Source organism: Jaculus jaculus, chromosome 9, assembly GCF_020740685.1.
Source record: "Jaculus jaculus isolate mJacJac1 chromosome 9, mJacJac1.mat.Y.cur, whole genome shotgun sequence".
NCBI classification, from domain to species: Eukaryota; Metazoa; Chordata; class Mammalia; order Rodentia; family Dipodidae; genus Jaculus; species Jaculus jaculus.
Genome location: NC_059110.1, coordinates 108,746,829 through 108,762,113, shown reverse-complemented (window position 1 = coordinate 108,762,113; position 15,285 = coordinate 108,746,829). Strand labels below are relative to the sequence as shown.

Genomic DNA, 15,285 nt, shown 5'->3' with positions numbered 1-15,285 from the left:
GAGCGATGGGTGGGGGGGACAGAGGAGAGGAGGAGGCGTGCAGGCGGGCTGCCTCCGGAGGGAGGCAAGCTGTGGAGCCCTCTCCCCAGGCGGGTTGGTGAGGGAGGGGAGGAAGAGCGAGGAGAGAGAGAGGGAGAGAGAGAGAGAGAGAGAGAGAGAGGGAGGGAGATCCTCAGCCCCTGGGAGCAGCCAGAGAGGCTCGAAGGGATAATTAAAGAGAAGGTAGTCTTCTGTCGTGCCCCCACCCCACCCCCGACACCACCTCCACCCCGCTGGCCCTCATTTCCTGTCCTAGGTCCCCTTGACAGAAATGTTTATTAAACAGCAGCAGCACAGCGACCCACAGGAGATGAAGTCAAAAGGATGGGGGAGAAGTTGAGGGTTTTAATAGGACCGTTATCAGCTTTGGAGCGGGTTCAGCTCGCAATTTGGGGCGATCTACATGACTAGACCCTTCTCTTGGTCCCTCGCTAGCAGAGGGAGGGGAGCTGGGAATAAAAGGGGAGCCACGTCCAGGGATCCTGCATCTGTCCTGAAATTAGAACCTACCTGAGGTCAAAGGGACACGCAGGGCCCCGAACTTGAGTTTATGAGAGTTCCGTACTGTGAACCGAAGTCGTCGGATTTAACTACTTTACATTTCTAGGGTCTTTATAAAAGGCAAGGCCATTTCTCCTTTCCGTCACTGAGAAACCTCTGAGGCTCTCAAAATGGTCCAGATGATGGAGCTAAATAGATTCAAGGGAGCTCCCCAGAGATGGAGGCAGGGTCCTGAAACGTGATAGGAAGGGGTCCCGGGGTTACCTTCCCTTCCATCCAAGAAAGGACAGAGCAGAGGCCAAAATTCTCTGCCCTTTAGACCCGCTCTTCTCACCCAGGATCGTAGCTCTGGAAGGCGACCAAACGCCAGCATAGGGCGCCAGTCTACACAGCAAGCCCCCTCCGTGGGTCTTTCCCCCACCCGCTGCCTCCCCTCGCGGGAATCCTCCGGCTGGAGCTTCCAAATAGTAGTTCATTTTATTAGCAGCTATTCTGCGGCCCTGAGCGGGTCTCCCCCGGGGCCACCCGGCTGGCTTCCTGGCTGTTCTCCCAGCCTCTGCTCTTCCAGTTTCTGCCTGGGTGCAGTCGCCTCTTCCTGGTGTGGGGCTCCTGGAAGCGTGGAACCCCTAGACAGTTGCTGTCTACTCCCCCCCCCCCCACCACCCCATTAGGTTCAGGAACACATTTCTTTGCAATTCTCTGACTCTGGGCTATTACAAGTCAGGCTGCTTCAGAAGCCATAGCCTTCCTCTCCTCACCTTCTGCCCAGTCTTTTTTTTTTTTTTTTTTTTTTTTAAGCAAAAGCGGGACCCTTCTAACTTGGGGTTTTATCCTTTTGGCCACTAGCCCCTTCTCTACGGATGGCTGAGGCTTCCCTCCGCACACTCATACACTCCCACCCGCTTTTCTTTCCAAATGAAGCCATCTCGTGTCATTACCCGTGAAATACGAGGGGGGAAAGCGCCATATTTCTTCACATTACGGCAATTTCAAAATGATTTTTTAAAGATCAATGCTGGCGCCCAGCCGGCCCCCACCAATTCCACCCCTCACTCCTCACCAGCGACAGCCCAGCTAGTTTCAGAAGCAAACGGAGTGAAGGAAGATCTGTTTTGTCCATAGGGCCCAAGTGAGGAAAGAACAAAAATTTGATGCAAATTCTTCTAAGTGGAGCTTGGATGCTTGGGAAAGTGGAAGGAGTTCCCCAGACTCACCAGGCAAGAAAGCTGAGCCTTTAGTGAGTGAAATCAGAGTTAGGGCAAAACACCTGTTCCCAGTTTGCCAGACTAGGGAGTCTGCTGTCCGTTTTACCTGTAATAAATAGTCTTCAGGCCAAAAAAAAAAAAAACACAAAACCCTCCCCTGCCGTAAATAACAGCTTTATGAAGCAAGGCAAGCTCAGTGCATGATTTTCAGTAGTATATAAATTAGGGTCCAAAAAGGCATGTGAATTGTGGGCTGGGGCATTTTTATTTATGGAAAGGCCATGATGGTTGGGCTGTTCTTTAATACCCAAGCTGTGCCTAGACTCTGACTGCGGCCCTCCTGCCTCCCATCCCCTGCCCTAGCTTTACAGTTCCACGAAGAGACCAGCGTTCAGGAGGCTAACTTATTTTAGGGAAGGAATTGGAGGAAGAAGAGCATTTGGGCTGGTGGCTTGAACCCCGCCAAGGTTCCAAATGTTCCAGCACAGTTCTGAGCTGTAGGCTGCTGACTGCTTGAGAATTTGTCCCTAAATCCCCCGGTGGCTGGTGGCTCCGAGTGGCTCTCTGAGCTAGGGGGAAGAGGAGACCCAGGCTTCTTTTCTGAGACTGAGCAACCTTAGTCTTTGCTTAAGAAGCTGGAAGGTAACAACAAATTGGAAAATAACAGGTTTTGAAGGTCTAGGTTTTCTCTGGAGAGGTGAGAATGAGCTTGTCCCCAACCCCTGGTGTCTGCACCCCAGCTCTACTCACCCCAGCCAAGCTTTCTAAAAGGCATTTGAGTTCAACTTCAACTGAGATAAACGACTAAAGATTTATCTGGCTGGGCACTCCTTGCTCAAATGCTCTGACAACCTATGAACCCCCCCCCAAAAAAACCCTTTTTCCTCCCCAAGCAATGGTACCTACTGTTCTAGAGGGGTGCAAACAGAACTGTGGCCCCTCAGTGGCAAAGCATTTGACTACAGAACCATGGCCCCAAAAACCCAGGGCATAAAGACACATAATAGAGGGGCCACTACAGTTGGGGTCATTTTGTCCTGAGAGAGCAGAATTGCGTTGCACCCCACCCCCAATCCTAAAGAGAAAGAAGGACACCAGCCTCCCTCCAGCCTCACGCCAGTCCTTGCATTGGAGCCTTTCCTGAACACAGCGGGGGCCAGCGTCTGGTATCACGGGAAGCACCGGCCGGACAAAGCAGAAGACCCGGCTACACTGGGACCCGGGCCTTCCAGAACAAGGAGGCTGAGTTTGAAGTCCATGGGCTGATGCTGGCTGAAAGCAGCTGGTGAGTACCTGTGCTTTGGGGGAGACTTAAGGAGATGGTCTTTGTCAGTAAGAAGCGAGAAAAGTCTGGAGGGAGAGAAGCAAATGGAAGACAGAAGAAAAATATAAGGAAAACAATAACGAGAAGAGGGAACGTCGTTTTTAATTAATAAGCTAGAACTGAAACTCACAGGCTGTATTTGAATAGCTATATGCCTATTTCAAATAAATATTTCTGTAGGAGAACCTAGTGTGCAAGGATGCTGTCAGCTCTATACTGATTATAGTATATGTAATAAATGTGCCCAATTCATACTGGATGTGGCTGTCATTGACATAGACGATGAAATCCTGCGTGAGGATATGTGTGCAACCTCTGTGAATGATATGGGCTAAAGGTTCTGCTGCTATAAAGATATCTATGACTGCCTGGCATGGTGGCACCCACCTTTAATCCCAGCACATGGGAGGCAGAGGTAAGGGGATTGCTGTGAGTTCCAGGCCAGCTTGAGACTACATAGTGAATTCTAGGTCAACCTAGGCTGGAGTAAGACTCTAGCTCGGGGAGGGGGGGGAAACCTATGACCCAAAAACATGTGTGTATTTTTAAAAGCGTCACCGTATCTATGGGGAAGGCAAAAAAAAAAAAAAAAAAAAACTTGGATATTTGTGTACTTGAATTGTGGCTGTAAAATATTAGCTGATTTGGAAGCTTGACTTGAAAACTTGCCCCTTAACTTGATATTCAAATAAAACACATACTGTATCTCCAAATGACATGTATGTGACTTAAAGCTAGATTCTGTTACACCTTCCTGCCTTGTCTTTGAAAAGTGAAGGAAATACTTCAAATTGACCCAGAAGAGCTTAATAAAATTTGGTGACGGTTTAGTCCAACCATGAAATCCTTTACTGCCTACCTTGCTGCAAACCTCAAGGAGTGTGTGCATTTTGTGACAATTATTTATTCCATGGCAGTGGTAGGCACAGGGGTGAAATGCCCGTTAGCTGTGTCCTGTACAAGTGTGAAGAAGTCGCTGGACATGGGCTGATTGTTAAAAGTTTTCAGGTAACTGTGAAGTCATGCAAAACCGCAGCTGTGCACAACAAAACAATCAAAGTCCCTAGTCTATGTCCCCAAGCACTGGAAGTATGTCTTCTGATCTCAGGATTAGAATCCAGACCAACTCTGGGACAAAGTAAGGTGTGAGGACACTTGTCCCACTGGAGGTAGAAAAGGAGATCCCAGAACCTGCATCCTTTATCCAAATGACCTCTAAATAGGTCTAAACACATCGCATCGGTACACTTGGATTTAAACCTAGATGTATCTGTATGCCCAAGAGGGGATCTTAACTGCAAAGTAAGGAAGTCTTCTGTTAAACTTCCCTCCTACCTAGTTAGGTCAGAGGTGAGAGGAAGGACGAAGGAGTGGTCAGCAGCCCCATGGGCCCTCGGGAATCTTCTTACCATCTCTCAGCCATCAGGGGTATCCGTGGCGGTGGGGGTGGCTGGCTCCTCTGGGAGGGAGCATGGAGGAGGCCAAACGGGGTGGGCAGCAGGCGGGGCGGGCGGAAAGGATTCGAGCAGGTAGAAGGTTATTACAGAATTGCTTCCATAAAACCTTTGGCTGTTGTAAAAACCCTCTGTTTTCCAAAGACTTTATTCCTTCCTTTCTAACATCCTTCCCCCACTCTCTTTTTACAGCACTTTTCCTGGGAGGAGGTGGTTGGAGGGACACCAGGGATGGAAGCCGGCCAGGCTCCTAGAGACCAGGCAGGTCTGTGAGAGGTCCCAGGAGAAGCAAGGTAAGACACAGGGATATCCCAGACATTCTTTACCCATACCCAGTGATGAAAAAAATAACAAGGGACAGTGGACCTTTTTTTTGTCACTTTGCATATCAGGACAGTGAGCTGGAGGCTGGATTTCCTTTGCTTTGAGGGTGGGTCTCCTCAGTCCTTCTGCTTGAGCAAAAGCCCTTGTTCAAAGACCACCCCCCTCTGGCAGCTCTAAGTCAGCTTGGCGCCGGAGTCCCATCCGGTCGGTCGGGCCTCTTTCCTGGGCCCCTTTGCACGTTTCCTCTGCCTGAAGCAGGGGGAAAGTTTGGGAACAAAAGTTAGCCTATGCTTTGGCAAGTCCCCCCTCCTTTCACAGCACTTCTGGTTATTCCTCTCCTGGGCACACAGCCAGGGGCAGCCTTACAGGGATGGGGTCACAGAGGGCAAAACAGTCTTGTCCTGCCCCAGTCCCTTCTCCAGATCAATCCTTACTGAACCGCCTAGATCCTTAGCTCTCGACTGGGTTCCTTCTCCCAGAGGCTGGTTCTCCACACCTATGTAAATCCACAGGCCAGGAAAGTTCTTGGCCACTCAGTGGGGAAGGGAGCCAAGTAGAATTTAAGAAAGGACTGTATTTTTTTTTTCCTTTTTCCAATTTCTGAGCTACCTAGTCCCACTAGGGGGCCCTAGGAGGTACCCTGAAAGACTGTGAGCTGACGCTGCAAAGGATCTCCATGTTTCCCTTTCAGAATGGGACTTAGTGGCCCTTTCAAGTGCTTGAAACTTTTACACCACCCACAGGCTACGAAGACCTCAAGGACCCTCGGTGTCCCTTTTGAAACTGAGCCTTTGAGATACGGGACAGATCTTCTCCTGGAGGCTTGGGTATAGATGGGACCCTAAGGCAGGAAGGCAGCCTGAGCCATCAGTGGTTTATACTTTCCACAGCAGTCCAGCCAGTTACCCTGCCCAGAAAGAAGGAGCCTTTGGAGTGACAGACGCTCCCGCTTCCCTTTTCTCTCCAAACACATGGGGGACAACATTCAAAATTGAAAAGAGCCGGGGCGTGGTGGTGCACGTCTTGAATCCCAGCACAGCATTTGGGAGGCAGAGGTAGGAGGAGGATCACCCTGAGTTCGAGGCCACCCTGAGACTACATAGAGAATTCCAGGTCAGCCTGAGCTAAAGTGAACCCTACCTCGAAAAACCAAAATAAATAAATAAATAAATAAAAGTGAGAAGACATCCCAGAACCCCCCTCCCCCAGCCACACACACCAACCAGGCTGCTTCTCTAGGGAACCTTTTTGCTGTGCCTGGATTGGGGGACCTTACACTTTTTTTTTTTTATCATTTGGCAAGGGTGACACCGTCCTAAAGTACCCTACCCCACCCGCCCAGCTAAGCAAGAAGCAGTAACTGCCGTGAGTCAGGTGGTTTGATGTCGTTGTGTTGAGAAACCCAGGCCCAACAACATGAAACTACCTAATTCACTCAGCAGTCCCAGTTCAAGCTCCAGTCAAGGGCTCACTGGGGCAGGTCCCTGAGGCTATCCTGTGGGCCAAAATGGCCCACTTCACTTACTTTCCTCGACTTAACTTTATTTCCCTCCACCCCTTCCCAACAGAGCCCAGTTGCTAGGACACAGTGCATTTGAAGAACTAACTGAAACCAAACTCCAAGTAGAACTAGCTTGGAGTGGCTCAGATTCCAGGAATTTCTGCTCTCCTCCAAGAGCCAGAGAAGACAACCCTGGACCCAGCTCCAGGCCTGGACTCCAAGGACCTCTTTGATATCACCTGTTTGGCGTCTGCCTCTCAGCTGGTCTCCATGGCAGAAGGGGATTCTTAACTTCAAACTGCTAGGAAGGTGTGCCTTTACCCACCACCCAGCCAGACCCTGGCTCCAATCCCTACACCAACCCCCAGCCTTTGAGACTGAATAGACGTCTGAGCCAAGTGCTGAGAAAGAAAGCGAAAAGAGACAGACAAGCAGTGTGCCAGGAATTCTAGGGAGCACACAGAGGCAGAGTGTAACAGAGAAGGGACAGCCGCTTGGACAGTCGCTCTGATGTCACCCTGGTGAACTGTGCCTGCCGAGGGGTCCTGGCTCCAAGGGTGCGCGGCAGAGCAGCCCCGCGCGTTAAGACCATCCGTTCTGCGTTTGCAGTGGAACCCGGATACTAAGGACCTGGATTGGGACGCAGAGAACAAGTTTGCTTCTTCCTCCAGGATCTCCAGCCTAGGCCCCTCACCCCTGCCACCCCAGCATTCTCACATTCTCCTTCCACCCTACCTCTCCAGATACCCATACCCGCATCCTCACAGTGCTGGGCGCACATCCCCCACGTATCCCACAGCCACAGGCAGCCCGGCCTCCCTGGGACTTACCTGGGCGTTGGTGACAGATGATGAGGCAATCCCAGCCCAAGTCAAGCCCGGCTCCCTCCTGCCCTTGCCCGGAAGGCCAGTGTCCAAGTGGCCACGTGTCCGCCGGGGGAAATCTGAAGGAACAAGGGAGTCCGCCTGGTCACAGCAGCTCTCCCTCCAGGGTATAAATCTTGGGGGCCCGGAAATACAATAAAACTTCATCGTGTTGATGAACTTCAAACGCTTTACATCCCCTCCTGTTCTGAAAAGAAACAAGGCCAGGGGTGTAAAAATGGGAAGGGGAAAACAGATTTACAAGCGGAAGAGACACCCGCCTCGGGTCTCTCTTTGGCAGCGACTCTGTTAGAATGGACAGACAGACAGACAGACAGAACCTCTGCCCCTGGATGGACAGGGCTGCCCTTCAATGGGGGCAGTGGTGTGCGCTGACCCAGCCAGGACTGGAGCATTGGAAACCCCAAGAACTGGTGCAGCTGCCAGCAACTTACCCAGGCAGAGTTGGTCTATCTGGAATGCCTCTCCCAGTCGTCCTGGGCTCTCCGCAAAATGCGGGTTTTAGGGGTTGTTGGTGTGTGTGTGTGTGTGTGTGTTTCTCCCTTCTCTTTTAAGGGCCAGAACTTTGCCCTGCCCCTCCCTTTTATTGCGGGGTACTTGCAACGAAACAAGTCTGGAGATAAGACTCTCAAGGCCTGAAGGGGGGCTGTGTAGTGAGGGGTTCTGGGGTGAAATTCACTTAGGCCTCTACGCAGGATGGAAGCATCAGCCAGCAGAGTGGTGTCCAGTCTCCCTAAACTTCCCCACTGGCTTCCCTCACCCTCTTTAAAAGCTTCCAAATCAAACCAAAACCACCATTCCCCCAGGGGCTTCAACTTTCCACTGATTACCATGGACTTTTTTTTGTAAAAATGTCCTGGAATCCGGATCTTTTACCAGTCCACTGTGAATCAAAACTAAGGAACTCCCCCCCCACCCCTTTCCCCTGACCCTCCACAGACCTAGGCGCCACTGGGTCATCCAGCTCTTGCTCTCTTTGTCTGAAGGGCCTGGAGAGGCGCTCTTCTGGGGAGAGGATGGCAAAGGGATTCAATTCCAACCATTATTTCTCTCTTTGCCCAAGCACCAAATCTTCAGTTCTGAGACATACATGGAGCAGCTGAGATTAGCTCAGGCACAGGGTACAGGGGCCCCTTGGCTGGCTCCAACTACAGGAGAGTCACCCTGTCCTACAGATACAGGTGTAGCCTTGACCCAACCAACTACATTCCCTTCCCAAGAGATGGTGCCAAAAGCTCTGTTGGAGATTTTTATTTTTTTCGAGGTAGGGTCTCACTCCGGTCCAGGCTGACCTGGAATAAACTATGTAGTCTCAGGGTGACCTTGAACTCACAGTGATCCCCGTACCTCTGCCTCCTGAGTGCTGGGATTAAAGGCATGTTCCACCACGCCCAGCTTTCTGTTTGAGATTTTTAAAAAATAGATTCGAAGTGGAATGGGCTCAGAAAATGCCACACTGTGTTCCATAGTTTAATTATTATTTTTTTCTCCTGAAAAGCTATGCTGCTGTAGGCAGCTCCATTCTGCCCCAGCCTGATCAGGAATGAGTAAGAGCAAGGCATAGTGTCCTGTGGGGACCTCCTGGCACCAAGAAGAAGGAAGGAGGAACTCTTAATAAATTAAGGACAGAAGTATCTTACATCGGTCCTACAGTCACACTCCAGAAATTGCATGGGGACTCTTCAGCTCTCTTCATGATGCACCCTAACTCCCTCATTTTGGTCTTCACCACGATACATTTCTACTCAAAATGCTGTGATAACAGCCATGGCACTCACCCCTCCTATTAGGATTTGTCTCTGAGAGACATAGGAGAGTGGAGGGCATGACAGAGGGTACTGATGGCCAGCCCCAGGCTATTTGTTCCTTGCCATCACCTACAGAGCTGTCTGCTCAGGGCTGGCTTCCATTCCGCTGCTGGCCTGACCTCTGTGGCTTCCTGACTGAGGAAAGAGGCTTTTTCAAAACAAAACAAAACAAAAAAAGCATCCTTACAAGAGCAAACCTGTGCCAACAGCACATTTTCACAGACATTTGTCAAGGGGGCTTTGTGGCTGTCCCCTATTGTCAGCCCCAAAAGACATGTGCCACTGATCTTAGTTTAAAAAGGAAAGCTTCGTGGAGTCACAGGACAGCTCAAATCCATTAGGAAGATAATACCTTCCCAGAGCTCCTCAGCTTGTGGGCTTTCCAATGCTGAGCATCCGCTCCCATGGACAGTGCCAACAAGTACCTTCCTGACTGCTGTTCAGACGTTAGCGGTTCTGGTTACCCAGTAAGGGTCATTTGAGGAATTCTTCCCCTTGTCACTGGAGGTTTTCCAAATTCTTTTCCAAAGCCACGCCCATCTCCAAATTATTCAGAAAAACCTATGGCCAAGCTAAGGAGATGAGATTCCTCCCAGTTCCTTTTCTTTCTCTGAAGTTAAAACACAGTCCTGGCATCCACAGAGAGGGCTGGACAATTTGTTTGGTTAAGGGGACAGTGCAGACACGGTCGGTCGCAGAACATTAGATCCTTAAAAGAAACCAAGATTGAGACTCTTCCCATTTAGTGAGTCACAAGAAAAAAATTTTTGAGAACTCTTGGCCCCCTTTTTTCTTGCTGGGGTTCACTATGGGGGTGGGGAGTGGTTGTTTGGGACAAGTCAGAGATGCCAGAAGCCACGTCCCGCACCCAAGCTGGAATTTTGTTTTTGCAATTCTGACATAGTGGAGAAGCATCTCTTCGTTGTCTGGTGGGTGAAGCTGAGGTCACAACCAACCTCCAGGCGGCGCCACCGGATCCTTCAACGGCTGTGCGTCCTGTTCGTGCGGACGAACGAACGGGGCTTGGCCAGGAGCTGGCTGCCAGGCGCGTCGCCTTTGGCGCCCTCTGCCAAGCAAGAGAAAAAGGATTAAAGGAGTATTGGCTAGGAAAGGAATGGACAGTTTACAAAGGCTCCACCCGTCCCCAGCCCCCACCCCTACCTCATTCTTGACGCCTGGAAGCCTTCCACCACCCCAGCCTCCTTTGATCTCCTTCCCCTACTGCCGTCTGGAGCACCTCATCCAGATCTTTGCACCCCTCTCCCAACTTGCAAAAGCAGGGGGAATTAAGTGATTAGCCCTTGATGGCTGCAACTATTCGAAGTGATATTCGAGCAGGCCGTGTACTATAAATTCAATGTTTATTCCAAATGACGACAGCCATGCAGCCCCTCAGCAAATATGTTTCTCTTTTAAGGAAAATTCATTTCCAGAGAGACAACCTTTAGAGGTTTCTTTTGTTGCAAGTTTCCAGTTTCAGATTCGGGGAAGTGCCTAAGAACATCTGAAAGGCAGAGCCAACCAGGGACGGTGGTGCACGCCTTTAATCCCCGCGCTTGGGAGGCAGAAGAGAGGACTGCTATGAGTTCGAGGCCAGCCTGAGACTACACAGCCTGGGCTAGAAGGAGACCCTACCTTGAAAAACAAAAAACAAAACAAAACAAAAAATTGGAGGCAGAGCTAGGAGCAGCTCAGGCAAGATTCAGAGCCAAGACAGAGAGAGCTCCTTCCCTTCCAGGAAATGGCCATTTCATAACCTTCCTATCTGTGTGCCACCAGCCCTGTGTCTTAGGCCCTCAAAGGCTGAAATGGAACACGCCCATTAAACAGGGATTTGTGTGAAGTCCGAACGCTTCGTGAAGCTAGGAGAAGGTATCAAATCCACAGCTGGTTCATAATGCCCAAAAGGCCAGGGGCAGTTAAGGCGGGTGGCTGAGTCAACTGTTTTCCACGTGCATCTCTATTGAGCCCTAGATGAGGCCAAGAGAAAGGCGGCACCCGTAAGCCTGGCCTCAGAGACGTTGGGGGATATTTGGGAAGCACAGAATAGGGGGACCCAAGGTCCCCCCTCTCCCTTCCCGGTGGAAAGGAGCCATTTTCTACCGCGGAACCCTCTGCCAAAGTTATTCCTGGAACCAGAGGGGCCTTGATAATCCCGGCAAGATAGAGGGCCCAAGGCCGGGGGAAGCAAAAGGGCACGGCGCCTACTGTGCCCTGCTGTGGGGCAGACGGTGGCGTGGCGCCTTGGAGAGGTCTCTGGTCCCAGAAGACCCGGTTTCCCAGCCGGGCACTGGCTCTCAAGGACGCCTAATTACAGAGCGCACATCTGGAACAGCTGCGCCCCATCCGGCCTCGGGCACATTATTTCTCTCCAAACCCGATTTCCATTCCCAAGGCTGAGTCATAAAAGACTCCGGAGGCAAAATGCAGTGGGGTCTGCGTGCGTCAGCATTCCTGTGTGTGAGTGCGCGTGAGTGCGCGCGTGTCCGCGCCGCGTCTGGCGTCTGTGCGTCTCACTGTGATTGCCCAACGGATGCGCAAAAGTTAGGAGGGGGGTGGAATGGAGCAACATCAGGCGAATTCAACTGCGAACATACTGTCGGCCTCATTATCCGCCCATTTCCAGGGAAAGCATTTGGGTCTCGGAATTAGCCAGTTAATGGCCTCACTTCTTTGTTCACTTTAGGGCAGGAGAAACTATTTGCGTTCTGTTGAAACGGTCTATATTTCAAATTTTTAAGATCTTTTCATTTTCAGTTTTGTTTGTTTCCATTCCGTTATAGCCTAGAACATTCAGATATGCTATTACATCAACCTTATTGGGTGTGTGGGTGTGTGTGTGTGTGCGCGCACACACACACACACACACACACACAGAGAGAGAGAGAAAAAGAAAGAGAGAGGTTTCGCCACAGAAAGAAAAGTAACTCTTAATTTCCGCGCCTGCAAGAGCTGGATGTCTTAACTCTAAAGGTTGCTGTACAACTTAATGTACACTATGCCTAGGATTTAGCACAGTTTAGCACACAGGGAGTGTTTTAATAAATATTATCTACAAGAGAATAAAGCGGAGGAGGAAGGGGGAGGAGGGGGAGGGGGAAGAGGAGGAGGAGGAGGAGAAGGAGGAAGTCTGCTCTGTTCTCAGAGCCACAGTCTAGGCTGGGTGTGACTTCGGCCTGCCTGGGTGTAATGTATTCTTTTGACTTAGAGCAATGTCCATAAAAATGAGGCCCCTTGAACCCGTCTTCAATAAGGAACTGCGAATTGGGGCAATTATCTGGCTCATTTCAGGTTCAAACTCTCTGCTGCCTAAAGTATCTGCACGTCCTGGGGTGAAGTCAGGGGACTGGTGGCGGGTATGTGTTTGGTTTCTAGGTGAGCCCTTGTTCCTTTGTTTCAACGAGCAGCGTGCTCCCTTACAACGTGACGACGCGGGGCCGGGAAGGCTGGGTTAACCAGAGCATGTGAGCAATGCTTGCGAAAGCACTCAGCTTTGCCCATTTCCTAGGACAGCCACGAGGCTTTGGAGTTCTCTCTAATGCACCTGCCCCAGAAACTCTCCAAACAAGTGGAGACTTTTTGCCTGGTAGAGATATTTATTCCACACTCAAGGAACATTGACTGAGTAAATTTACTGTGTGCCCAGCACTGGGCTTGAGCTCTGGGGCTCCAGAGGGAGCCCCACTCCACCACCTGGCAGTGCTTACTTGACAGCCAGAGAGAGGTCTCAGCTCCGAAACAAGTCTAAAGACTCGCGAAGGGGGACGACCTCCCTGCTGGGCAAGAACTTCTAGCCAATCACCATGTTTCCTTTTCAGGGCCAAAGTCCCCAGGCAAAGGAGGAGCCCGAGGGTGGGGGGCACCTCCCTCCCACTGTCTGTCTGAAAGAGGCCAACTCCACGGTGGGGGTGGCCCTGAGGTAGGGAGGGAATGGCGTAGAGGAAGAAATAGGGGAGAAAAGATGACTAGAGGCTCCTACCCTCAGTTGGAAGTTCCTAAATACACCAATTAGCTTTCTTTAATTATAAAGTAGGGAGTAAATTGGCATATATTTCTTCTGCTCTGATTAAAAGCATTTAGGTCAGGTTTTTACAGTCAGGATTATTCAGTTTAAGCTGTCCCAAGCAGAAAATTGTTGTTGTTCCCCCCCCCCTACATATTTTCAGGCAGGAATTTGAATACTATTAGCCAGTCATTGGATTCCTGTCACAGACCAAGACTGTTGGGCTGGTAGGTGGTCAGTGTGTTAGCTCGGAGAGGGGCAGCCAAGAATGTCAGGGTCTTACTTGCTCCAAGTCAACTTTGTTTGAAATGCGTAGATTAAATAGAGTGCAGCCAGGAGGGTTAGGGCTAGTGTCTGGGAGGGGTACAATAAACCAGGTAATTTCCAGCTCCCTAATTTGTTTAAATATGGCCCCAGGGGGAGAAAAAAAAAGAAGTTTGCTTACTTCCCAGACTCCAAAGAGGCTTAAGGAGTCATTCAGAAAGGGGGAGCAGGGCACTTTTTTTTTTTTTTTTTTTTTTACTATGCTAGGGAAGAAGAAAGAAATCCTTCTTGACTTTGTTTTGAAAAACAAAACAAAACCCACTTCCATAGGAAGCTGGGCAAAACGAGGAGGTCTTCTAGGATTGTCAGGGGTTACCTGCTGTTCAACTCCCACCAAACACTATTCTAAAAATATTTAGGAGCAGTCTGGGTATAGCTCAGCGATAGTGCTTGCCTAGCATGTATGAGGCCCCTAGGTTCAATCCCCGGCACAGTAATGCACACACACACACATGCACGCGATCACTCTCACACACAACCTTTCCTGGTAGCGAATTTTGATATTCCCCTAATCGTTAAAAAAGTTGTTTATTTATTTGAGAAAGTCACAGAGACAGATAATGGGCACACCAGGGCCTCTAGCCACTGCAAAGGAGCTTTGGACTCATTGCCACTTTGTGCATCTGGCTTCATGTGGGTTGCTGGGGAATCAAACCTTGGTCCTTTGGCTTTGCAGGCAAGCACCTTAATGGCTAAACCATCCATGCAGCCCCTTCTCATCCCTCCAGCCCTTCCCCTAAACCTTGATAAACCTCTGGCCTTGGCTTAACTCCTCAGCTCCCAGCACAGCGTCCCTGGGGCAACCAAAATTGTTGGATCAATAAGAGGCACAAAGGAACATTCTACTGTGGTGACATGAGTTTTCTTGGCTCACAGCATTGGCTAGGAGATTATTATTATTTGAAAGCTTAGGAGTTCCAGTAGGATTTGTAACACCTGCTAAGCTGTCTAAACCCAGTTTCCTTGGGCAGTTGGTCTGGCCTCTGGTCAGTTCAAGATCAACTTTCCCCAGCAAAGCTCTACCCTATAGTCTCTGTCTGTCCCCCTCAGTCCCAGGCAGGAAAGACAGACTCCCGCTGGGAACACAGACCTACAGGTGGTGGGTGTATTGACTGTGTGATTTCAAAAGTGAAGGCCTGCTTGGCAAACAGAACTATAACCAAAAAAAAAAAAAAAAGTTTTTAAAATTTTTTAAATTTTTAGGTAGGGTGACCCCAAATTCCCTGTGTAGTCTCAGACTGGCCTCAAACCTCCTACCTCTGCCTCCCAAGTGCTGAGATTAAAGGCATGCACCACCACACTCAGGTGTATAATACATACCTTTGGTTTCAGCACTTTCTAGGTACTGGATCCTTTGATCACTGGAAACAGTTCCTAACCTGAGGTCTGAGTCTTGAGACCCTCTGAATGAATGGCATGTGTGAATACTACATAACCATAGACATTGGGTTTGGGGGAGCAGCCTCTTTTACCAGACTTTAAAGTATCAGTGGGAGGGTCCCTAAAATATTAAGTACTTCTCTCACCTACCATTCTCATATGAGCAACCAGAAATGATAACAGAGGAGGAAAGAGAGTAGACTTGGGTGCTAACAAGACAAATTAAAAGAGTGCAGTTGTGTGAATCACGAAGTCGGGTGGGTACTGTCTCCTGGGTACTGTCTTCCCTGAAAGTGAGGGGCAAGGCTTGCCACGTGGAGGAGCACCGCACGGTCTCTGTGTTTCTCATCAAGTGGGAGCTTTTCTTCACTTAAACTGACCTTCTCCTGCCATTTACTGTCTTGTCCTGAGCTGGTCCATACTGAAAAGTTTCAGGAACCATCCCCCCACCCCCTCCCCGGATATGCCCTCCCAGTTAAGTGTGGGTGTCTGCCAGGGGATCCTCAGGTCCTACAAACTACAGCGAGGTCTCAGGAGC

The 15,285-nt window shown here is 50.0% G+C and overlaps 1 long non-coding RNA gene across 1 annotated transcript; it reads left to right on the top strand.

The window, feature by feature from the left end:
• The first annotated feature begins 2,245 nt into the window (after positions 1-2,245).
• On the top strand, positions 2,246-7,404 carry LOC123463333. Its single transcript, XR_006638881.1, has 3 exons — positions 2,246-3,030; positions 4,716-4,816; positions 6,416-7,404. It is a non-coding gene; the product is annotated as an uncharacterized LOC123463333 (long non-coding RNA).
• Positions 7,405-15,285: the final 7,881 nt, after the last annotated feature.